Genomic DNA, 25,998 nt, shown 5'->3' on the forward strand with positions numbered 1-25,998 from the left:
AACGTAATTATACTGTAGCTGAGCAGGAGCTGTTGGCTATTAAATTGTCATTTGAAGAGTGGAGACATCATTTGTGGGAAGCTCGTCATTCGATCACGATCTTTACAGATCAGAAGAATCTAGAGTTCTTCCTTTCTGCTCGAGCCTTGACCCCACGACAAATGCGTTGGGTATCCTTCTTCAATGAATACGATTTTATCATCACTTATAGACCTGCAGCCCAGCAGTTGAAGTCAGATGCTTTGTCCCGTATACATGTGAATCAGGCAGAATTGGGGACAGAGAAGGAGATGGGGCCCTTCATAGCACAGGAAAGAATCATAGGCAGTGTTTCGACTGAGGATTTCTTGTTGTTGGTACAGCAGAAACTGGGAACTTTAGATCTTACCCTTTGGTTATCACAGCCATTGTTCTCTTTGAGGAATGGGTTGTTGTATCACGACGAATGTTTGTTTATTCCTCCAGAGCTCCGGGATACGGTGTTATAGTGGTGTCATTCTTCATCGCTTGTGGGCCATCCAGGTATGAATAAGACTAAGGAACTCTGTCTACGATGGTTTTGGTGGGATACCGTAGCCCATGATGTCCAGACATATGTTGCATCCTGTCCTGTTTGTGCGGTTAGTAAACCAACACACAGTAAACCTTCTGGGTTATTGCAGCCCCTACCGGTACCCCCTGCTCCTTGGCATACGATAAGTATGGACTTTGTGACTGATCTACCACTTGAATCGGGATTTACTGTTATACTGGTTGTGGTAGATTCTTTTACTAAGATGGCGAATTTCGTTCCTTTGCCTAAGTTACCTACGGCTAGGGAGTTGGTTTTGATATTTTTGTCTTCGGTGGTGCGGTTACATGGCCTGCCTTCTGCTATAGTGTCCGACCGTGGAGCTCAGTTTATATCCCATTTCTGGACTGAGTTGTGTGCTGCGTTACGGATGGAATTGTGTTTATCCTCCCATATCATCCACAGTCGGATGGTCAAACTGAGCGCACCAACCAGACGATGGAGCAGTATCTGAGGTGTCTTGTGACTTCTCTGACATGTAGTTGGGTGACGGCTCTCCCATTAGCGGAATTTGCATACAATAACAGTGTTCATTCGGCCGTGGGAATGTCTCCTTTTTTTTGTTCAATGGGGTTCCATCCAAAAGCCATCCCTGTCCAACCTTCAGGGCTTGTACCAGCAGTGAACACATTGGGTTTAACTTTGGCTCAGATATGGGAGAAGGCACAAGAACACCTATTACAAGCAAAAGAGGACATGAAGAAGCAGGCAGATAAACAGAGGGTTTCGGCCCCTATTTATGGGATTGGAGATCGGGTGTGGTTATCCACTAAGAACTTGAGAGTCGAAGGGTCCCGTAAATTGCAGCCCAGGTATGTGGGTCCTTTCCCTGTTATTAAAGTGGTGAATCCTGTGGCAATTAAATTGGGTTTACCTGATGAGTATTGTGTTTATCTTGTTTTTCACACTTCTTTGTTGAAACCATGTACAGATACTACTCAGACCTTACCCCCCCCCCCTCCTTCCCTCATAGTTGATGGGGAAGAAGAGTTTGAAGTGAATGCCATATTAGACTCAAGACGGAGGGGTGGGAGATTGATATATCTTGTTGACTGGAAAGGGTATCCACCTGAAGACCGTACGTGGGAGCCTGCGGGTGGGGTTCATTCTCCTCGCTTGGTGAGGTTTTTCATTTGCGGCATCCTACGAAGCCCCGTCCAGTTGGGAGGCCTTTGAGGGGAGGTACTGTTGGGAATTAGTTAGGGATCTTGGTTTTTTCCTTTCTGTCCTCTCTCTATGCACATGCTATTGTACCCGCCCCCTTTTTTCCTGTCCTTCTCCCTTCCCAGCGTCATAAATTTGTGCTGGGTCATAGACTCCTTGCTTGGTTTCTACACTGGTCGCTTTATCTACTACAAGCGGTTTGGGTCCCCGTCTTGATTTATGTCCTGGCAGTTTTCGGAGACGTTTCACAGAGCCATAAGGAGTTAACAGGCAGAGCGAGGCTTTGTTCTGCTCGTCGGACTGAAGATATGTGTGGGATGTTTTCTTGGATTTACCTTTTTCCTCAGTCTTCATAGTGAGGAGTCATCGTCTGGTAACGACCATCAATCTGTTTATTACCGGCTGTGCATGGCTGTGTGCAGGCTCGGACTTTGTTATAAACGGAAGAGCTGTTTCCGGGTCTTTTGGGAACTATCGTCCTCATTGTGGAGAGGGTTTGGGACGCTTTCACGGAGCTATCGAGTCTAGCGTCTCCGGTTGCTTTTTTCTTTTCTTTGTTTTCATTTTGTGGCAACATTCGGTTTTGTACCTTACAGAGACAAAGTAACAGTACATTTTTTTTTTTTAGGTTAAATGACTTTTTTCCCCTCTTTTCTGATTACGTGGGAATTTGAACATTACATTTCTGACCGAGGATCAAGGCAGTACTTTTGCGCCAGCTCTACCATCCAGTGACTCGTTAAAGACAACTACTGTGTACCATCTGGTAAGCAGAGGGATGGGGTTGTATTTCGCCATACTGTATGAGTAAAGCATGTGCCAAGAGAAACTACATTGTGGGGATGTTTTTGTAATCTCTTGTGTTTCTTTCTTTCTCTCTGCAGTTTATCCAGTCAGTATCTTAGCAGTAGCGAGTCCTGAGGGTGAAGTGGTCAAATTGGGTCCATTAGTCTTTCCTTCTCTTTTGTTTTTTTCCCACCTTCTCCCTGTGCTTGGTCTGTTTATTCTGCTGTTGTGGTCTTGGCGAACTACAGTCCGAGTAGGGGTAGCGGATTGGGCATATCCTTGCTTCTGCAGTGTGGGTCAAGTTGGGAGATAATCTGACAAAAAAGACCTGAAAACATTCTGGGCAATAGTCAGCTCTGGGGGTGGGGGCCGTCTCGCCCTAGAACCTAATATAGCCCCAGCAGTTTGAGAAGCACACTTTTTGGGCATTGTATGCTGATCAGAGCAAAGAGGGTTCTACCTCTCCTTTTCCAAAGCCCTTCCATGAGTATCAATTTGAAGGGGCATGGGAGATTACTCTAGGTGAAGTAGAATCCGCCATTGATAAATTACAACTAGCTCTCCCGGTTTTTCGTTTAAACAGATTTTTACATATAAATACAGACAGAAAACAAGTTTTCCTTTATCTGTATTTATATTTAAAAATGGGAAAATACTAGTATATTTTGTTATTGCCATCAATACCATCTGGTGTCTGCCCCCTCCTTGGAGGGTTAAGAGGTGTCAGCCCAGCTGAGACAGCTTGGGCGCGCACACAGCCGCACCCGAGTACTTCACAGGTCTTTGACAGACCATTTACTTGTTAATGAGGCTTTGTTTGTCTTTCACCCCTTAGGCCCTGCCTCTTCACTCTGCCAATTGCCCATGCTGCGAACTGCTTCAGCAGTGCTTGTTTCTATACTTCCCACTCTGAACATTTCACACTCTTGTGTCCTTTTCCCCAACCGATCACCCTCCTTAGGTGTCTACTCCCCGGGGCTCCCCCCTTGCCTGCGCTGTCCAAAACATCTGCAGCATGTTATGGAAAAAACTCGGGGTGGGGGCCTGGAGGGGTACCGTTTGTTAACCTGCTGTTTGAAAACCGGCATACTTTTATCAGTTCCATAATTGCTAACGCTCCATTTACTGTTCAACACTGAGAAGCTCTTTACCTCCTAAGATCGCACTAATTGCTGCCAGATTTGATTTCTCTGTGGCAGCAGCCTTTACATCAAGTTATTGCTCTATTTTTCCTCCTGTTTCTCTGCAGAAGACAGAGGGGGGAAAGAGGAGCAGAATTCCCCCCTCTCCTGCCACAATTACCCGGGCTCTTACCAGGCTGCAGCTGAACAGGCAGGCACTGGCTCGCCTAGTGCCACTCAGGGCCAGGCCTCTGTTGGGGGCAGAGGAGATTTTCAACCAGTGAGGGGCAATTTGTGCCCACAGGAGAGGCGTGTACGTCTGTCGACGGATTAGCAACTGTCATTTTCAGATGATAGACAGGGATTGTCGTGGCTGTGAGTACATATTTTTTTTCGGGAAAACTGGGTTCCCTCCAATGGCGCTTTGCACATCTTTCTCCGTGGGGAAGAAGGGCTGCTTCCTTGCAGCAAACCACAACAGTGTAAGGGTCTCAAATATAACCGACATTAAAGATGGGAAGCTGTCCACAAGGATATATTTTCCGAGCAACACCACAGGTAGGCCATTGACAAAACTAGGAAGTCATTGGACACTCATTGGTGGAAAACTGTGGCACGGAGGACAGCTAACCATCGACACCGCTATATCGATAAATTATACAGCACATGGAGTAAAGTGAATTGCCTTCGGTGCATTCATAATTAGTGTTCTTATGATCACCTAACCAGGTTATCAACCTTAGAAGGATGAAAGGAGGAGACAGAAATGGTCGGATTCAAACCCAATATCAAAAAGTTGAGTAGGAAAGTTATTTCAGAGGGTCCTCTACGAATGAAGGAGCTATTTGCTTGCATTCATCTTCGTAGCGCTACTGAATAATGAGTATATATATATATATATATATATATATATATATATATATATAAACGAGCAAACGCACAAGTGCTTTCAGAGAGGCTCACCATCGGCACTCCTACCATCCGGCTTTGCTTGGCCCCCATGCAGCTTCACAACCTCCCATCTAATTTCTTAAAACAGAGTCCGACGCATTTCGGGGCCACAGCGCCCCTTCTTCATGGACTGACATAGAGGCAGGTAAGGCTCGCTTTCGTTGTTCAAAACATTTTATTTCCTTTTGAACTAATCCGCCCTAAATGGGTGTGGCTTCACATTCAAGATTGCTGGTAGTTGTAGTCCATGAAAGCGAGTGAGCATTATAACCTTAAGTAGGTAACATGCCTCTTGTCACCGTTTGTCAATGTACATTAAACACCTTGAGTAGGCGATGAAAGCAGGTTTGGAAGCCGCTCTTTCACATGGAGTGTCGCGCTGTTTGGGCAAGAAAGGGTAGTCTCGCCACAGTCTTCTCCCACGAAGTGCATGCTGACAGCCAGGTTACTGCGTGCAGAAGCGGAGCTCCCTCCCACGGTCTTAGCAAGCCGTGTATTTTATAAACGAGCAAACGCACAAGTGCTTTCAGAGAGGCTCACCATCGGCACTCCTACCATCCGGCTTTGCTTGGCCCCCATGCAGCTTCACAACCTCCCATCTAATTTCTTAAAACAGAGTCCGACGCGTTTCGGGGCCACAGCGCCCCTTCTTCATGGACTGACATAGAGGCAGGTAAGGCTCGCTTTCGTTGTTCAAAACATTTTATTTCCTTTTGAACTAATCCGCCCTAAGTGGGTGTGGCTTCACATTCAAGATTGCTGGTAGTTGTAGTCCATGAAAGCGAGTGAGCATTATAACCTTAAGTAGGTAACATGCCTCTTGTCACCGTTTGTCAATGTACATTAAACACCTTGAGTAGGCGATGAAAGCAGGTTTGGAAGCCGCTCTTTCACATGGAGTGTCGCGCTGTTTGGGCAAGAAAGGGTAGTCTCGCCACAGTCTTCTCCCACGAAGTGCATGCTGACAGCCAGGTTACTGCGTGCAGAAGCGGAGCTCCCTCCCACGGTCTTAGCAAGCCGTGTATTTTATAAACAAGCAAACGCACAAGTGCTTTCAGAGAGGCTCACCATCGGCACTCCTACCATCCGGCTTTGCTTGGCCCCCATGCAGCTTCACAACCTCCCATCTAATTTCTTAAAACAGAGTCTGACGCGTTTCGGGGCCAGAGCGCCCCTTCTTCATGGACTGACATAGAGGCAGGTAAGGCTCGCTTTCGTTGTTCAAAACATTTTATTTCCTTTTGAACTAATCCGCCCTAAATGGGTGTGGCTTCACATTCAAGATTGCTGGTAGTTGTAGTCCATGAAAGCGAGTGAGCATTATAACCTTAAGTAGGTAACATGCCTCTTGTCACCGTTTGTCAATGTACATTAAACACCTTGAGTAGGCGATGAAAGCAGGTTTGGAAGCCGCTCTTTCACATGGAGTGTCGCGCTGTTTGGGCAAGAAAGGGTAGTCTCGCCACAGTCTTCTCCCACGAAGTGCATGCTGACAGCCAGGTTACTGCGTGCAGAAGCGGAGCTCCCTCCCACGGTCTTAGCAAGCCGTGTATTTTATAAACGAGCAAACGCACAAGTGCTTTCAGAGAGGCTCACCATCGGCACTCCTACCATCCGGCTTTGCTTGGCCCCCATGCAGCTTCACAACCTCCCATCTAATTTCTTAAAACAGAGTCCGACGCGTTTCGGGGCCACAGCGCCCCTTCTTCATGGACTGACATAGAGGCAGGTAAGGCTCGCTTTCGTTGTTCAAAACATTTTATTTCCTTTTGAACTAATCCGCCCTAAATGGGTGTGGCTTCACATTCAAGATTGCTGGTAGTTGTAGTCCATGAAAGCGAGTGAGCATTATAACCTTAAGTAGGTAACATGCCTCTTGTCACCGTTTGTCAATGTACATTAAACACCTTGAGTAGGCGATGAAAGCAGGTTTGGAAGCCGCTCTTTCACATGGAGTGTCGCGCTGTTTGGGCAAGAAAGGGTAGTCTCGCCACAGTCTTCTCCCACGAAGTGCATGCTGACAGCCAGGTTACTGCGTGCAGAAGCGGAGCTCCCTCCCACGGTCTTAGCAAGCCGTGTATTTTATAAACGAGCAAACGCACAAGTGCTTTCAGAGAGGCTCACCATCGGCACTCCTACCATCCGGCTTTGCTTGGCCCCCATGCAGCTTCACAACCTCCCATCTAATTTCTTAAAACAGAGTCCGACGCGTTTCGGGGCCACAGCGCCCCTTCTTCATGGACTGACATAGAGGCAGGTAAGGCTCGCTTTCGTTGTTCAAAACATTTTATTTCCTTTTGAACTAATCCGCCCTAAATGGGTGTGGCTTCACATTCAAGATTGCTGGTCGTTGTAGTCCATGAAAGCGAGTGAGCATTATAACCTTAAGTAGGTAACATGCCTCTTGTCACTGTTTGTCAATGTACATTAAACACCTTGAGTAGGCGATGAAAGCAGGTTTGGAAGCCGCTCTTTCACATGGAGTGTCGCGCTGTTTGGGCAAGAAAGGGTAGTCTCGCCACAGTCTTCTCCCACGAAGTGCATGCTGACAGCCAGGTTACTGCGTGCAGAAGCGGAGCTCCCTCCCACGGTCTTAGCAAGCCGTGTATTTTATAAACGAGCAAACGCACAAGTGCTTTCAGAGAGGCTCACCATCGGCACTCCTACCATCCGGCTTTGCTTGGCCCCCATGCAGCTTCACAACCTCCCATCTAATTTCTTAAAACAGAGTCCGACGCGTTTCGGGGCCACAGCGCCCCTTCTTCATGGACTGACATAGAGGCAGGTAAGGCTCGCTTTCGTTGTTCAAAACATTTTATTTCCTTTTGAACTAATCCGCCCTAAATGGGTGTGGCTTCACATTCAAGATTGCTGGTAGTTGTAGTCCATGAAAGCGAGTGAGCATTATAACCTTAAGTAGGTAACATGCCTCTTGTCACCGTTTGTCAATGTACATTTAACACCTTGAGTAGGCGATGAAAGCAGGTTTGAAAGCCGCTCTTTCACATGGAGTGTCGCGCTGTTTGGGCAAGAAAGGGTAGTCTCGCCACAGTCTTCTCCCACGAAGTGCATGCTGACAGCCAGGTTACTGCGTGCAGAAGCGGAGCTCCCTCCCACGGTCTTAGCAAGCCGTGTATTTTATGAACGAGCAAACGCACAAGTGCTTTCAGAGAGGCTCACCATCGGCACTCCTACCATCCGGCTTTGCTTGGCCCCCATGCAGCTTCACAACCTCCCATCTAATTTCTTAAAACAGAGTCCGACGCGTTTCGGGGCCACAGCGCCCCTTCTTCATGGACTGACATAGAGGCAGGTAAGGCTCGCTTTCGTTGTTCAAAAAATTTATTTCCTTTTGAACTAATCCGCCCTAAATGGGTGTGGCTTCACATTCAAGATTGCTGGTAGTTGTAGTCCATGAAAGCGAGTGAGCATTATAACCTTAAGTAGGTAACATGCCTCTTGTCACCGTTTGTCAATGTACATTAAACACCTTGAGTAGGCGATGAAAGCAGGTTTGGAAGCCGCTCTTTCACATGGAGTGTCGCGCTGTTTGGGCAAGAAAGGGTAGTCTTGCCACAGTCTTCTCCCACGAAGTGCATGCTGACAGCCAGGTTACTGCGTGCAGAAGCGGAGCTCCCTCCCACGGTCTTAGCAAGCCGTGTATTTTATAAACGAGCAAACGCACAAGTGCTTTCAGAGAGGCTCACCATCGGCACTCCTACCATCCGGCTTTGCTTGGCCCCCATGCAGCTTCACAACCTCCCATCTAATTTCTTAAAACAGAGTCCGACAGAGCCACAGCGCCCCTTCTTCATGGACTATATATATATATACACACACACACACACCCACACGCACACATGCACACACACAGCGCTAACTGTGTGCAGAATAGCAAAGGTGGTGCTTTCCTGGTCATCCGCTTGGAATGGTAGAGGCACACTGCATTACTAATGCAACCAGGTCTCGCATTTATGGGAGCTTGTGCTCTTGGCAATGTAAATGACCATGCCTTTTTATTTATGTTTTGGTTTTTGAAACATAAATAAAACACATTGTCATTTACAATGCCAATAGCTTAAACTCGCGTAAATGCGAGACCTATTGCATTGCAAATGCTTGTTTCCAGTATGTTGTTACTTTTTTCGGGCAGCATATTACTGTAGTCTAGTGCATAATTAGAATTGAATTGCTTCCAGGTGTTTATAGCGGGGTACAATTGGGTTGCAGCTGAAGGCAGTGGTATTTCTCTTAGTGTGGCAGTATGGTGTTCAGTGGCAGGGGGGATGTGGCACTCTGCCGATGACAGAAACTGCAAGGCTCTGAGACAAATGGCTTGTGATAACACTTTTAAGCATATTTGGGACATTCTACAAATGGCAAAGTTTTAAGATGAATGTATAGTGTTGACCAATAACAACTGAGCGCATGTGTGCATTGTCAATTTAAATAAATGTGGAAAAATACTAACTGTAGCGTCGTCTTTTGCTTGTGGCAAAAATAAATGTGGATAAATACAGAAAAAATGCCTAAAAAATAAATATGGATAAATACAGACGGAAATGGCAAAATAATAAATACCATAAAACCGGGAGCCCTAATTACAACCCAACAAAGCATCCGGTCTAGATAAGCTACCAGTGGAACTTTTTCGGATGGAACCGAAAATCTGGGGTCTGTACCTGTGTACCCCGTTTAATGCCATCTTAAATGGAATGGATCCCCTGGATACTTGGCAGGGGGCTGAGATAGTCCCCATACACAAAAAAGGTTGCCCTCTCCTACCATCTAATTACAGGCCTATCAGCCTAAGAGACACTACCCAAAAACTTATGGGACGGGTTATTCTAGACAGAATATATAGCTGGATAGAGGCGATGGAGATCCTAAGTCCTTATCATGCAGGCTTCAGGTCGAGTACATCAACCATCGACCAGATTAACTTTAGGGACCGTGACTCTATTTTACAGGACTCGAGGAGTGGCGGGCCTCTGCAGTTCCAGAACGCTGCCATCAACTTCTTTACGGACTTCACCCAGTTCGTGCAGAAACGGAGACAAAGTTTCATGGGAGTGAAACGAAGGCTGCGGGACATGGGTATAAAGTACTCTATGTTGTTTCCTGCTAAACTACGGATCGAACATGGTGGCAGGGCTTTGTTCTTTGACTTGCCGGAGGTGGTTTCGGACTGGCTTGACACCTTGCCCCAGCGACGTGAAGACACCGGGGAACGATCGAAAAAAGCCACTGGCAGTCAAGACCAGCAGGAATGAGGATTTGCTACAGGGTTTTTTTTTGGACAATGGGTTTACCATCAGCTGTTTGGTTCGGTAATCCTGTATGCATAAGGGGGCTTCCCCTGTACTTTTCTATTTGGAGGATGGGGGGGGGGATAGGGTTACCTCCTTTCTCCTCGGGGGCTTTTCGTAGATTAGTTTTCTAGGGGCGACAGGCACACTGCGAGTTGGGTGGGCTATTTAGTCTGATGCAGGGGTGCAGGGTGGGGGGTGGACGGGTTCTTTGTTTTTGTTCATGGGTTAACTTTTCTTCTTCTCTGTTTCCCTTTAGGCAAGGCGAGTGTTTGTATGTTTCCGTTCACGTAATGGCAGTGCCCGTTGAGGGCGGGAAGGGTGGGGATTTCGATGATGGGGGTAGGAAATTGAATGTTCTAAGCTGGAACGTTAATGGGCTGGGGGACCGTATTAAGAGGGGTATTGTACTGCAAATGTTTAAGAGGTGTGTGCCAGATGTAATACTGTTGCAAGAAACGCATTTGGTGGGGAACACATGCTACGTACTTAATAGAAAGGGTTTCAAGATGGTGGCACACTCGGGGTTCTCCTCGGGCTCCTGGGGGGTAGGGATTATGGTGCGCTCGACCCTCCCCCTGGAGATTGACTCGAAGGTGGTCGATGAGCGAGGACGTTATGTCACAGTCACGGGGAGGTGGGAGGGGCGTAACTTGGCTCTAGTTTCGATTTATGTCCCCCCTGGGTTGCAGACGGACACCTTCAGAGATCTTGGGGGCGCCATTTTGGGTCTTCCCGAGGGGCTGCTTCTTTTGGGGGGCGATTTCAATGCAGTGGGTTCGGGGACATTAGATCGGCACCCATCCAGAGACCTTCGTGGTGCGCAGACCTGGCTTCCTGACTTCCTTGACACCCTAGGACTTGTTGACTGCTGGAGACTGCGGAATCCCACCCAGCGCCAATACTCGTTCCATTCCAGGGCTCACGGTAGCCTCTCCAGGATTGACTATGTTCTTACTTAAGCGGCCCACGCATCAGCGGTTTCGGAGGCCAGATTGATGGCGCGGGCATCTCGGACCACTCTCCGGTCTGGGTGTCCTTCGATTTTGATGTTGGGTCGGTCGAGAGGGTGGCTCCGATAAACCCGTGGTACTTCCGTGATCCCAAGACTCGTGGACTCCTGGCCAAAGCCATGGAGCTCTACTTCTCCAAAAGCACGGGCTCGGTCGCCTCCACTGTCTCCTTATGGGAGGCATTCAAGACTGTCCTGAGAGGGGAGGCGTTCTCCCTTATTGCTGAAGTGCGGAAACGCAGGGACGCGGACGTGGTGACTATCGAGTCCGACATAGCGGCGATTGATGCTCAGTTGGAGGCCGGCCCGACGCCGGATCTCCTTCATGCGCTCTCGCTCAAACAGTCAGAGTATCGCGCCACTGTTACGGAGGCGGCGAAGGCCATGGGTAGGGAGCAGCAGGGGCGAATCTATGAGGTCGGGGATAAAGCCGGTAAACTTATTGCCTGGCTAGACAAGAAGGAGAGGGCTAGCCGCGTTGTCCCGGAGGTGTTGGGGGAAGGTGGCGTGGCTGTCACCGACCCCAGCGCTATTGCCCTTGCCTTCGCGGACTACTTTTCGTCCGTTTATACCTCAACCTCCGTGATGTCAAAAGAGGACTCTGCTGCCTTATTGCGAGATATAGCGGTCCCGTGCCTATCGGATACTGAGCAGGAAAATATGGATAGAGACATCGCGGTGGACGAGATCGCTCAGGCGATACGCTCCCTGCAATCCGGCAAGGCTCCAGGCCCCAACGGTATCCCAGTGGAGCTGTACAAGATTAAGCTGGACCTCGTCGGTTCGTCATTGCGGGCCATGTTCCTTGAGGCGCGGGAGTCAGGTGCCCTTCCCCCTGACCAGAGGCTGGCCACCATTGTGGTCATTCACAAGGAAGGAAAGCCCAGAGATTTGTGTCAGTTGTACCGTCCTATCTCACTACTGAATGCTGAGCCCAAGATCCTGGCTAAAGTGCTAGCCAACCGGCTGGTTGGAGCAATAGCCGATTTGGTGCACCCGGACCAGTCGGGTTTTATTCCACACCGTAACACCGCCCTCAATCTGAGAAGACTTCACGGAGCCCTCGCGAGGGTCGGCACCCTCCGGGAGCTGGCCATCTTGGCGTCCCTTGATGCCGCGATGGCCCTCGACTCCCTTGAGTGGCCATACTTGTGGGCGGTGCTGGAGAAGTTTGGGTTTGGTTTGGGGTTCATTGGATGGGTTAAGCTCCTGTATGCCAACCCGCTTGCCAGGGTGGCGGTTAACGGCCGCGCATTGGCTCCATTTGCCCTTAGTAGAGGCACCAGGCAGGGGTGCTCCCTGTCCCTTCTTTTGTTTGCACTGGCACTGGAACCTTTGGCGGCGTGGTTGAGAGGGCATCCGGACATTAGGGGAATCAAGTGGTCCCCGGCCTTTGAGGACAGGGTGTCTCTGTACGCAGATGACATTCTCCTATACCTTACCTCGCTGTGTATGTCCCTTATTGTTGTGTGTGACGTCCTGGTTACCTTTGGTAGACACTCGGGTCTCGTTATTAACTGGTCGAAGTCCCATTTATATGTCCTGAGGGGTGAGGTCCCGAGACTCCCACAGGACTGTAACATACAGGTTGCGAGACAGGGGTTCAAATACCTGCTGACTCCACGGTGCGCTACACGAACAACTTGCTCCCCCCTCTTGCGCGCCTTCGGCGTGACGTGGAAGGATGGCGGAAGTTGCCGCTTTCCTTGCTCGGACGGGCGGCATTGTTTAAAATGATGTCTCTACCCCGGTTTCTGTATGTACTTCAGAATCCCCAGGATCTGGTCCCGTCGGGATACTTCAGAGAGGTTGAAGGCCTCCAGCGGGCCCTGCTCTGGGATGGCAGGCCACGCATAGTTATTACGAAACTGACTCTCCCGTGGTACAACGGAGGGATTGCGCTGCCTGACATCCGTAGGTATTATTGGGCATCTCAATTGGTGGCCATTAATCACGGATTCTATGGGCCAGCCGTAAATCCGGGCTTTGCCATGGACCGGTGGCTCCTGGGTGATGGGAAATACTACAGGGCTCTGTACTCTAGGTCTCTGGATGGGAGAATGACAGGTCCCACTAAAACGTCGGTCCACATTTGGAGGGCGGTGACGAAGGCACAGGGATGGAAAGGCAAACTCACACTGGTGACTCCACTCTATGACAAAAATCTGTTGGGCAACTTGTGGCACACAAAGGGGTTTGACCGCTGGGACTTGATAGGCATCTCCAGGGTGGAAGACATGATGACCAGGGGTCAGATCAAGATATTTGAGGCACTTCAGAGAGAATTTCAGCTGGGGGAAAGGGAGTTCTTCAGGTACGCTCAGTTAAAACATGCCCTCCTAGCGGTTACACCGGAAGGTGAAAAGATCCCCGAGTCTTCCCCACTGGAGGACAGGTTGCTGGACGGCTACATGCCCAACAGCGCTATCTCCCTGACCTACAAGAAACTCATTAACGTTCGTACGGACCTTCTGTTAGGGGTGCGAGATCAGTGGACCCGGGATGGGATTGAGCTGGACGACGAGGATTGGCAGTGTGCGGTCTCGTCCCCAAAGTAGGTGGCGATCCCGGCCAGACTGCGACTCGTGCAACTGAAAATCCTGCACAGGGTTTACATCACTGGCCCCTGACTGATTCACATGGGTCACTCTGAGGATGGTCTCTGTAGACGGGGGTGTGGTTCCCTAGCAACATTCATGCACATTATATGGGAATGTAGGGCGGTGGCTGCATATTGGAGGCGTATACACACAGTGATGGGTGAAGTGACGGGGGTTGACTTGCCTGCGGAAGCCCGGCGCTGTCTATTGAATGTATGGGGCCCTTCTGACTACACCAGTTCACAAACTCAATGGGTCACCCTGGGCAACATGGTGGCTAAAAGGGACATTGCGCAGAAATGGGGAGCGGCTCTGCCCCCTACGGTCGAGATGTGGAAGGCTAACATGGACTGGTGCATGTTCCGGGAAAAAACTGTGTATGTTGCCAGGGGTAGGCCCAAAAAGTGGAATAAGGTTTGGGGGCCCTGGAATGAATATAGAGGTGATATTTGCCTCCCGCCGGATGTGGCACCCTTGGAGGAGCGAATGTCCCCTTAGCTCCTGATTCCGGCTGCTTAGCTATACACAATGTCCTGACTCCTCCCTCCCTTCGATACCCAAGCATGTGACCTGTTCATGTATCCTATTTTCTATATAGGCCCATCCTGACCTGAAATAGGGCGATGCCGTACTCATTTCTTCTACCTTGCCATTTGCATCGTTATAGGTGCTTTTCCGTTGTTATACTGTTTCCTTCCTTTATTTCATAATATAAAATAAACCTCAGGTGATTCTGTATTGTATTCTGTGTGCACTACTTACATCGCATAAAGTATTACTGCCAAGCCTTCGGGATGTATGGCTGAATAGCTGTGTACTACTGTGTTGTAAATAAAGGTTTTCCAAAAAAAAAAAAAAATAATAAACCATCGACCAGATATTCAGACTTTAGGTCCTATACTGGAAGACGGTGAGTGTAGAGGGTGGCAGCCTCTACCTCATATACGTCGACCTGAGGTCTGCCTTCGATTTAGTTCCTACAGAAAAACTGTTGAAAGTACTGTGTGACCTTGGGATCCCACCGTACCTTTTGGATGTGCTAGTGAGGCTGCACAGGGAGACCCATGCCCAAGTTAGGTGCTGGAAACATGGGGAATTGTCAGCACGTTTTCCGGTTGTTGGACTTGGCGCTTCTGGTAGGTTCACCCCTGAACTTTTTGCTTTTTAATTGTGACCTGGTGTTAGTGATTTTTGGTTTCTGCACACTTTTCCACTGTGTACCAGGGTAAAGTGCGTGCGGTCAGGTTGGCCTGCCCTCCCATAGGAATGCATGGGGAATGTATGTGTCCATGTTAGTTCCTGATGTGTGGGGAGTGCAGGCTTGAGTTTGGTATGTGTGGATTTGTGTGATTAAATGCTGCATGATGTTGTGTGCGGCATGAATGTGACTAGTGTGGAAGTGCCAATTCTAGAAGTTGGCCTGTCTGTGTAATAAAGTTAAAATGACTGGCTGGCTTGATTGGCTGGAGCTGGCTGGTGTGCCAGGCTCCAGGGGTCAGGATGGGTCTGCCCCGGTGGTGAATGGGAGATCTGCATGTTGATGGCTGGGGAGGAGTGCACCTAGGACCTGAATAGGGCTGGACTTTCCCTACACAATGCTAGCTCGGCCACCTGCGGTGCGACTGATGACCCTAGCCTAGCCTGTGAATAGGAAGAGGGGCTGAGCAGAACAAAGTGCTCCAGAACCAGCTGCGTCTGGTTCCCCCCCCCCACCCTGCACCCTAGAGACAAAGGGATTTTTTTGTATAAAATGAGGCTGTGACCTCATGTTCATGTTTCCTGACTTGAATCTACCAGGGGTGTGCTGCTACTGGGGCCTAGGGGAAGGCTTGCCTCCCTGGGCCCTGCCCAGCCCCTGCATGCCCTGCCCCTGGATGCTGGAGGATATCTGGGGACCCTGCTACTGGCTTAATGAGTCCCTGGACTTTGGAGATACTTTGGGGCTGTCCCAGCACCTTGTGAGTGCTGGCTTCAGTTCTTTTTGATGCCCCTAGTTCGTCCTTCACTGCCTATCCCTCTGGGAGCGCTTTTTAACCCTTGCAGCATTGGGCTAGGCGCTGTTGCTACATTATGCTAGCTTATTTTATTATTTACCGGCAGGAGCCTACCCTGCATATTGCCTGCATCCATGATTGCAGCACGGGGCCCACCCCGCGTACCGACTTTTCTCTGGGAACGGGTGCCGCCCCGCTATTTGGTTGTTGACCCCAGCGGGTGGCCACCCCGCTATTCGCTTTTTATTACAAGGGAGCCTACCCCTCAGTTTGTTCCCCCAAATCTCACTGCCGCAGCCCGGGGGAAAGCCGGAAGGAGATGTCAGGCCCGCCGCCTGGTTGGGGGCGGTGCCGGTGTTGTCATTTCTGCTTTCCCCCTCTGCCGGGGGGAAGCCGGGCTGCTGGATCTCCCAGGTAGGGAGGAAAGAGAAGAGAGGCAGGCCGAGTGATCACCGCCCGGGGCTCCCATGAGCTGGGGAGAGCCCCAGGGCCGCCAGGAACAAACCGCCAAATGTTGCGGGGCTCCCATAACAAGGAGGGAGCCCCGGAGAGTAAATTGTCCCGGAGCCTTGCGTCTCCACCCTAAGTCCCGGTCCCGAGATGGGGGACCGGGTGAAGACCAAGCCTGAGCGAAGCGGGGGCCTTGTGAAGGCAGGGGTCCCATGAGGAGAGAGAGCTCTGCCAAGCGCTATCGCCGCCAGAGAGGAGAAAGAGCAGGCCGGTGACGAAGCAGAGACCGGCAGTGTCAAGATCCATCGGAGAGTAAAGGGGGGACTGCTGTCCTGGGTCGGCCGCATGGGCCCGTGGGCAGCGAGGCCCCGGTCAGAGCATCCCCGTTGGTGCAGTGGGCCGCTCCAACAGTGAATTCATTGTTTAGAGGGCCCATGGGGGTCCCGGGGTCCCCATGTGGGGGGCCCCATTGAGGCGCATTGTCGGCACCTGGGCGGCCCCGCTGGCGAGAGGGCCGCCTCAACGTCTAGAGCCAGATGGCTCAGTGTGGTGCAGTTTCTCCAGGAGGAGCCCGTGCTGAGCCCCGGGGCTCCAATGATGGCCAGAGTTATGTAAAGGGCCCCAGTGGGGGTCCCGAGGCCCAGAGGGGCCCGTGTTCATGCCTCACGGTCAATCATACCATCTTGATCAACCGACTCAAGAGTAGCGGTGTGTCGGACGCTGCACTAGCTTGGTTCACCTCCTTCCTAAGTAACTGCCGCTTCCAAGTTTTCAAGGTAGATGTGGTGTCCTCCAGCCTATCCTTGGAATGTGGGGTACCACAAGGCTCGGCCTTAAGTCCGACACTCTTTAATGTATATATGAGGTCGCTGGTAGCTGTCATCCATCCATTTGGCATTAAGATAGTCAGCTATGCAGACGACACCCAGTTAGAGGTATCTTTGTGCCACGACAAGGGATCGTCTTGCATGCTGGCCCCCTGACTCGAAGCAGTGGCCAGGTGGATGGAGGGCTCCTTCCTCCATCTTAACGGAGACAAGACGGAGATCATGCGATTGGGCAATTGCTCCCCCTTAATCTCCGTCCCCACATGGCCCTCATGCCTAGGCCCTGTTCCTTCGCCAAAGCCATACATAAAGAGCTTAGGTGTGTGGTTAGACGACACCCTTAATTTCGGACACCAAGCCACTGTTCTATCATCAACCTGCTATGGGCTGTTGAGGATGCTACACAAAATCCTTCCCTTACTCCCATTCGAAGCTCGTAGAATTATGGTCCAGGCCTTGATACTTTCTCTGCTGGACTACGGAAACGTGCTGTACTTAGGAGCCCCACTGGCCACAATAAACAAACTCCAGGTGGTCCGGAATAGTGCAGCAAGATTGCTTCTTCAGGTCCCTAGGAGACAATCTGCAAGACCAGCCCTCCGCCAGCTTCACTGGCTACCTATGGTGGCCAGGATACAGTTTAAGGCGATGTGCATAGCCCACAAAGCCATGTGGAAATCAGGCCCTGCTATTCTTCACTCTTTGCTATCGCCTTATTTACCATCTAGACATCTTCGCTCCAGCAACCATTTCCTCGCTAATACCAGGAAGGTCAAGAAGGCAAGATGGGGAGGTCGCTCCTTCTCTTACACGGTGGCCAGATTGTGGAACTCTCTTCCTCAGTCGGTAAGAGAGACTCGCAATCTGACGACCTTCCTCAAACTCCTAAAAACACACCTGTTTGACTGGCAGTCTTAGTGGAGACCTCTGTCTGTGCCACTCTTGGTTCCCTGAAACGATACGAGGCCTCCAGGTAGTTTAGGCGCTATATAAATATTTTTTCATTCATTCATTCATTCTGAGGGCACTAGTTGTTTCAGAGCCTAGAGGGCTCCAACGTTTGGCGTATTATTTGTTCCTAGAGCCTAGAAGGCTCCAAAGTGCGCAGTATTTGTTCCAGAGCCTGAGGGCTCCAACTCTTTGGCGCAGTCTTTGTCCTGGGGTCCAGTGAGGGCCCACGCCACAGTTTTGATTCTACAGCTGCCCAGCAAGTAGTGGGCAGCTGCACTGTTTAGGTTTTCCTTCCCAGGGACATGTACTTTGGCCTCAGGAGTGAGTCGCACTCCTTCATCCCTACTTTGGCTTTCCCCAGCTGCGCGGCACTTAGTGCCAGATGCAGCATTTAGGCCCCTTGCTATTGTCCCCAGGTGCCCAGCAAGTAGTGGGCAGCTGCTACGTTTAGGTTTTGGCGCAGTGGCGCAACCTGGACCCTAATGTGATTTATGTGCTAAATGTGGTTTATGCGCTAATGCTTTGGGTGTTAGAAAACGTACTGTGTTTAGTATGTTTTGCGCACCCTGTGTTCTGACACCTCTGAATGTGTTTTTATGCATCATGTGTGAAGCTTCTGGCCTATACCTCTAAAGGTATTTTTATGCTTAGGTGGTTATTTTTCCTAGTATAGTTATGCTAGTGAGTTCATGGTTCCCTGCGTGATATTTTCCTAAGGTGGTTAGGGTTGCGTAGGTGGTACTTACCTTTTACCAGTGGTTACTGGTTGTGTGCTACATGATTATTTGGTGCTACAATGTTTCTAGTTCTAAAAGTGCTTATTCCTGACAGTGGTCCATATGCCCATGTTCCATGTACATAATTCCCTGTAAATTCTGCCCGTGCCTATGGCACATTGTAAAGTGTGTGTTTCTTATCTAATGTGTTTGGTATAATACAAAGGCTATTTTTATATATAACCTTGTGTGGAGTTCCTTTTGTGGGGGGCCTGGGATGTTGTTGCTGGTGGGTGCGTGCGCAAATACTTAACTTACATTGCCTCCGGGGTAAGCCTTACTGCTTTTGTCATGCTACCAAGGGGGTGAGCAGGGGTTATCTTGGCGTGTAACTCCCTTGCCCTGATTAGAGTGGTGGTTTCTGCCTGGTTTTGGCGCCAGCCTTAGCCAACCAGAAATCCCATTTCTAACACCTGTGAAGCAGGGTGTTCGCCAGGGGTGCCTCCTGACCCCCACTTTATTTTGCCTTTATATCAACAGGCTTATTGACCACTTACTTGATGTTAAAGATAGTGATGCTCCAAGGCTAGTCTCGGGGAGGGTGCCTGCGTCTATGTTCGCTGACGACACCTTGTTGCTGTCCAAAACATCAACGGGCATACAACGCATTCTGGATGGCTTCGCTGACTTCTGTATCTTGAGAGGGCTGGAGATCAACTTAACTAAAACCAAATTTATGATCTTCAAGCCCCCCAAGACCACTCATCTGAACCCATCGTTAGACGGCACTCCCCTGGAGAGAGTGAAGACTTTTGAGTATCTGGGTATCATTCTATCAGAACAGCTGGAGTGGGATACCCAACTGGCCAGGGGAAGACTAAAGTTAACCCAAACAGGGGGCGGGATAATGAAAATGCATAGACTGGCTATGTTTAAGCCAGCCGCCCCATCATTGAAATCTATAAAGCACAGGACAGGGGGGCCACCCTGTATGGGGCAGAATTGTGGGGATACTGTAGGCCCCCTAACCTTATGAAAGTAGAGCATTCTTTAATGAGGCACTTGGTGGGACTCCCCCCTAGCACTCCCTTAGTTCCTCTCTGCATGGATTTAGGGTTGCTACCCATTGATGAAGAGATTGCTTTAAGGCCGTTCACGTATAGGCGTAGGCTATGGGCAACACCAGAGCTGTCTTGCTATAGAGATGAATTAAGGAAGGTTCTGCCTATCCTAAATAACAGGAAAATCCTGTGGCTTAGCCACATAAGGGCTCTTAGTACCAGGATAGGGAGGCAGAAACTCTGGGAAGCACCCAATATAGCGTGCCCGTTAACAACTAGGGTAGATCTGGTGCGGCACTATAGGCATTACAACTTGACAATCCTCCAAGCAAGTTCGACTCGTGACCGCTTGACAACAGAGTTTCTACAAGTGAAGGCCGAATATAAAAAAGAAGAGTTTTTAAATTTGATCTATCCTCCTCAGGCCAGGAAACTATACATTCAATTTAAATTGGGGACTCTTCCACTTATGATGTTCACCTGTAAATGGGATAATGCAAAGAATGAAGAATGCCCGGCGTGTAAATATAAGACAGAATTTGTCTTAATATTGTTTTTGCTGTCGCGCGCTTCCTGAATGGGATGTGGCACAAGCGCAGGAGTTTTATTAAAATAATTGTGTGTAGAGCGCTATGTTTGCCCGTTTCTTCGAGAAATTCATGGAGGCACATACAACGGGGTCATTTATATTATCCATTAACTCAGTTTTTAATATTGATAACTTCCAACAAATTTTAAAGTTGTTTTATCTGATTCCAGGGATGGTTAAATCACATTTTTAAATTAAAAAAAATATAGAATACATGATTGTATTGTATTATTTTATGATATTTATTAATCTGCTCGTCTTTTTGTTTTATGATTGTATTAATGTACTTTTATGGCCCGAGTTGGCCGAATTGCAGGTATCTCTGCAGAAGTCCTTGCAACTTGCAGATCATACTTCTCTGTGGATGAGGTCATTGGCACAGTTTTTTGTAAAAGAATGGCTTTCATTCTGCTTAAAGTATCAATTTGTATAGAAGAGATGTTCAGTGAAGGCCACAACGGCGACTCCCCGTCTGTCATAGTTTTAGGAAACAATACTTGCATACAACAAGTCACCCTGGCTGACACGGTTACGAGATAGGCTATTCCTGGCAACATGCCACATCAGATGTGAGAATTCAACATAATATAGCTTCCATTTGAAAGCTGCCTAGAATTGGATCTATCACTGCAGCTGGAGAACCTTGCAGGTGGCAGGATAAGTTGGTCGAAGAACCATCACAGGCTCCATGTAAATTATTGCCCTGACATAAAAGTGTACCGTTTAGTGTGCTTTTGCATTGTGTACCACTAAGAAATACTTCTGTTCCCCCACTCCAACATCTGTGTGTATATGGTAATTCCCAGGTTGACTTGATGTATTCTTTACCCAACCTTTCATATACGCCATGTTTCAAACAATAATGAAAATGGAAAATTGTGACAGGCAGGGTGATTGTTCCATGTATTAGCCATTCTGTTGCAGGTTTTTCCGAAACAGTTAATGGTAATCTTTCCAGTTTTTCAATGCTCAGCACCGTATAGTCTGCTCCTCTTTTTGCCAAAGTGATTTGCTTATCTGTAAGGTTAAATACAGCAAACAATGACGTGGTGTTGATTAGACGCCATGGCACATATCCAGAACAAAGATTTTGTAATGTCCAGCCTAAAAGCATTATAGAACATAATTGTGACTGTCCATGCTGTAGCATGAGCAAGTCCTGTTCCATTATGTCAATGGCAGAGGATACTATGCTGTCCAAAGAATAAATTCTGTATGACAGAGTCGTTAACCCAAGAGAGATTTATCTAAATTAAGAGGATCAATTTCTCGTATTTGTTCTGCAGTCTCTACTTGTATTGCTTTCCAAGCTTCATTATAAATGGCATATATACCAGCGTATATAAAACGTTTATGACGCCATTTAGCAGGTCCTTGTAAGAAGTCCCTTAAATTAAAGCCATCTTAAAGTAAAGATAAGTGTTGTTTAACCTCTGTTAGTGAGGACTTTTATAGCCACTCAAGGCACAGTTTTCCTACACTGTATGATGTTACTATCCCTGGATGTTGTCTCTGGACATATCTTGAATCCGGCCAAGTGAATGTGAACCGAGGTGTCTTATTGAGGAATCTATTGTGACAGTTGTTTGTGTCTGTGGGCCATAGTAACCATTTTTTCCAATCAGGATCAGTTCTGTTTTTAAGTAAAATAGTTTTTACGCCAACCACCCCCTCTGTAGTATTTTTACTATCCGGTGCAGGTTTAGGTATGGACGGTTTGTTTAAATCTTTTATCTTGGATAGGCCAAGACAGGATGTCTGTTGCACAGTATCGTTCAAAAACATTATTTGTTCAGGGATAATGCAGGTTAGAAATAAAGCTTCTAGTCCCTGCACCTGCAAGTCTTTTGTGCCCCAGACAGTTTTTGTCTCAATGTTGTCTTTCCAAAAGTCAAAACCTAATGTAGACAGCTGAGCATAAAAGGCTGCAGAATACTTTTGAGAATACTTTTCATTCCTGTCTTATTACCATTTTTAAAGTAACATTTTTCTGGATTGGAAATATTAAAACGTGAAAAGTACGGAAATTTGTCAAAAAATATTTTTGAGCTACCCTTCGGTGGCGAAGGACAATGTTCCCATTGATTATAAGTATAAACATTTCTAGGGTTAGCAGATCTATGCAAGAAATGATGACCATAGTGATTATAACAGTACATTTGTTCATAATCTGATGAACCTTCTAAGTATTCATGTTTTGTAAATTTTGCAGACATCTCTGACATCATATTATTAACAGTCTCAAAGTCCTACTCATCAGAAAATGTGCTGGGTGAAACAAAGCAACTCAAGGAAACCTTGAATTGGTGTGGAATCTTCACCAGCTCTGCAGGACCAAAGAAGTCATAATCAGTTCTGTCCCAAGCTATACCACCAGGTATAGGAACGGCTGTGATATTCACTGATTACAAGTCCGTTTGTTCGATTTGTGTGGCTTGAGGAGTAAGTTGATGTTCTTACTTGCTGTGTCCATTTTACTATATCTTCCATTTATCAGCATTCCCAAAGTTAACACAAGAATTATCCAAAGTAGGAGAAAGAGTACGCCTAGCACAATCCAAAATTCAACCCATGGTGAAACCAGCTACGTTTTTTCAAGTTGATGAAAAAGTTCTGTTGCTTGTTCTCTAAAAGTTTTATTTGAGGGCATTGTTTCAGGCTCACTGGGATCCTTGGAAATCGTATCAAAGTTAATGAAATATCCAGCGGCAGTTCTGTCAATTGTAGGTATTGCATCAGGATTACTTGAAATCGCTGGAGCTACTTGAACACTTGTCATAATAGTATAGTCAGATAATACATCATTGTAGACAGGAGTGTCTTGACGAACTGTTATTTGGGTCTCAAGAGGCACAACTTTCTTTGCTTAGTCCTTCTTTTCTCACTGTAGATTCCTCAAAGGTGATGAGTCTCTCGGTTTGAACCACTTGGATAATAGCAAGATTTAGTCGTCTGCTACATCTTTGGAGTCCACTGGGCCTACTACTTATTATTGGCCACATGATGTGGTTTTACCAGGTTGATGGATACGAACCTTTTCTCCTTTCTTCCAGCAAGGGTCGGCAGTAACACTGTTCTTGATTCATGGATTGCTATCACAGGTACAGGTTTTCTGTAAGAAGGCCCAAATTGCTTCTTATCTGCAATCTTTTCTCTGACTAGATCCCTAATCTTTGGAATCCAGGCGCCCTTGCTGGGACGGGTGGTTCCCCTTCAGTGGTCGTTGGCTTCTGCAATGTGTTGCTTTGACTTCTGCTTGTTTTATTTAAGTCCTGCAAAACAGCCAAACGGTCTTTGATATCAAAGGGTTTTTGTTCTACCACTGAAGTGTGATGATCAAGGTCCTGACCAAGCATTCTAGTACCAAAAAGGATTTCATATGGAGTGATTCCACCCAGAGAATTTCTTGGCAGATTATTTAGACTATCTTGGACGCTTATTAGATGTTTGACCCACCCGTCACCCGAGCCTAGTACCCTAGCTGTTATAGATTGCTTTATGTCCCGGTTTTTTCTTTCCACTACAGAATTTCCCTCAGGATGGAATGGACTCAAATACCGCAATGCAATGCCCAGATTGGCCATGGACTCTTTGTAAGCTCGAGAGCTAAATGCAGGACCCTGGTCAGAATGTAGCGTGCCGACTGCGTATGTGCCGATAAAGACTCGCAAATCATTTATAACAGTTCAGGAGTCGGCCGAGCGCTGAAGCCACATCCCAATGAATCTTGAGCATGAATCCACTGCAACCATGATATATTTATAGTTACCATCCCTCTGTAATGGACCGCAGAGTGGTCCAGGTAAACGCAAGCTAATGGTTTATCTGGCCATCTGCGCGGACGTTTCACAGTACAGACTTTCATCTTTTGGCAGATTTCACATTCCAAAACATAGTTTCTGTTTTGTTTCCTCATGCGCTGCTACCAGTATCTTGTTTTTAATAACGACACTGTGGCGGAAACACCTGCGTGTGTAGAGGCGAGCCCTTCATGTGCTGCTAAGATGAGTCCTAATCTATGTTCCATGTTTGGAATTACCTTATCCCTCACTCCAGTGATTTGAGCAAAAAGGAACATTATTTGCATCAGTTATATATAAGTATTTGAGTGGAAAGCCTTTTGGTAATGTTTTACCGCTGTCTTTGTTGGAAGCGGTGACAACCTGCATTATTTTGCTGTCTGTTCTTGTTTTAGAATGACAGCTGCCTTTGTGGCTTCATCAGCCAATGAATTCCCTGCAACGTGAACGCTGATGACTCAGTGTATGGATCACATGAGTCTTTTGTAGTTCTTTCTGTAATTAAACTACCTGTTCCCAAAGCAACTTATGCTTGATTGTGCCACCTTTTGTATCTTTGAAACCGGTTCGAATCCAATTCTGCAAGTATTCATTGTAAGATTGAACACAGTAGTAGGAATCGCACACTATGAGTGTGGGAAATTCGCAATTGGTATTTTCAAGCGCCATCTTGAATGCCTGTAGTTCAGCTCGCTGAGCTGTACAGTCTCCCAGAGACGTGTTTTTGTGACCATAGGTCGGAATTTATCATCGCGCCAGCGACCTTTAACAATCGCGCATGCAGGCCTATAGGCTTGTTTACCCCCAATTGCGGGCTGTGCTGATCTGTCTGTATAAATTATACATTCGTACTGTTCTAGAGGCAGAATCTCAGTGGGCAGAGGACATACTTGTTCGTACTGTAGAAATTCTTGAGTTTTCAAGTAAGGGTCAAAAACGTATTCAACGTCTGTTGCAGCACGAGAGTTAACCCATTGTATCCATCTTGGATGTAAAGCCTTTGCATTTGGAATGCTTGCTTTTGTCACTGCCTCTAAGGCAGGTACAGGGGTAACGACCATTATGCGTTTTCCTTGTGCGAGGGCTCTCTCTTTTGCTACTGCAATTTGAACCGCTGTCAGAAATTTTTCTGTAGAAGTGAATTTCATTTCAGCTTGTGTGTACACGTGTGATTTATAAGCAATTGGTACTTTTTCTCCTTCATTATAGGTTAAGTACGTGAGATGATTAGAAGAACAAGGTTGTGTACATTTACGCGTGTCTATAAATGTGTTGTTGCTAACATGTCTGTTTGCACTGAACGCAACATTTCTGTATGGTTTTGAGTCCAATTAGTTGTTTTAAAATCAGGTTTGATTAATTCGTAGAGAGGTTTAACCCTTTCTGCGTAGTTTAGAATGTATGTTGTTCCGAAATTTAGGAAACCTAGAATTGACTGTAAGTTCTTCAGCGTTTTTGGGGGCTGGAGCAGCACACACTTTTCTAAAAAAGTTGGCTGCCAGGCTTTTGCCTTCACTTGATAATTTGTATCCTAGAAAAAGGACGTTGAGGTGGGCAAGTCTTGATTTCTTAAAATTGAATTTGTACCCTTCAGATGCGAAGCCAAGTATTATGGTGTTCACCCTGTTCAAGTGCCTGTCCAAGTCATCGTCTGTTAGATAGATGTCATTGACATAAGATAATGCCTCATCATCATACGTTTGTAGTAACTCTGTTACTCTAGCTGAAAATAACCCCAGACTATTCTTGAATCCCTGGGGGAGACGACAGAAGTGACGCTGTGTCCCCATAATTGAGAAATCGGTCAAGTACCTGCTTTCAGGTGCAATATTTTGACAGAAGACACCGTTAGAAATATCTAATGTTGTTTTATATTTTTTACACACAATGTTATTCATTAGTGCTGCACTGTGTGCATTTTGTATTGCAAAGGTTTTGCAACAAGAATTTAAATGTCTGTAGTCCAAAACTAGTCGATAGGTATTGTCCCCTTTGGAGGCAGGAAACAAAGGTTTGTTCATTGACGAGGTGCATGTTTCAATCACCCCTTGGTAATCAAGTTGATCTAATATCTCCCTGACCTGTTTTTTTAGCTT

Source organism: Lissotriton vulgaris, chromosome 8 (assembly GCF_964263255.1).
Source record: "Lissotriton vulgaris chromosome 8, aLisVul1.2, whole genome shotgun sequence".
Classification (NCBI taxonomy): Eukaryota; Metazoa; Chordata; class Amphibia; order Caudata; family Salamandridae; genus Lissotriton; species Lissotriton vulgaris.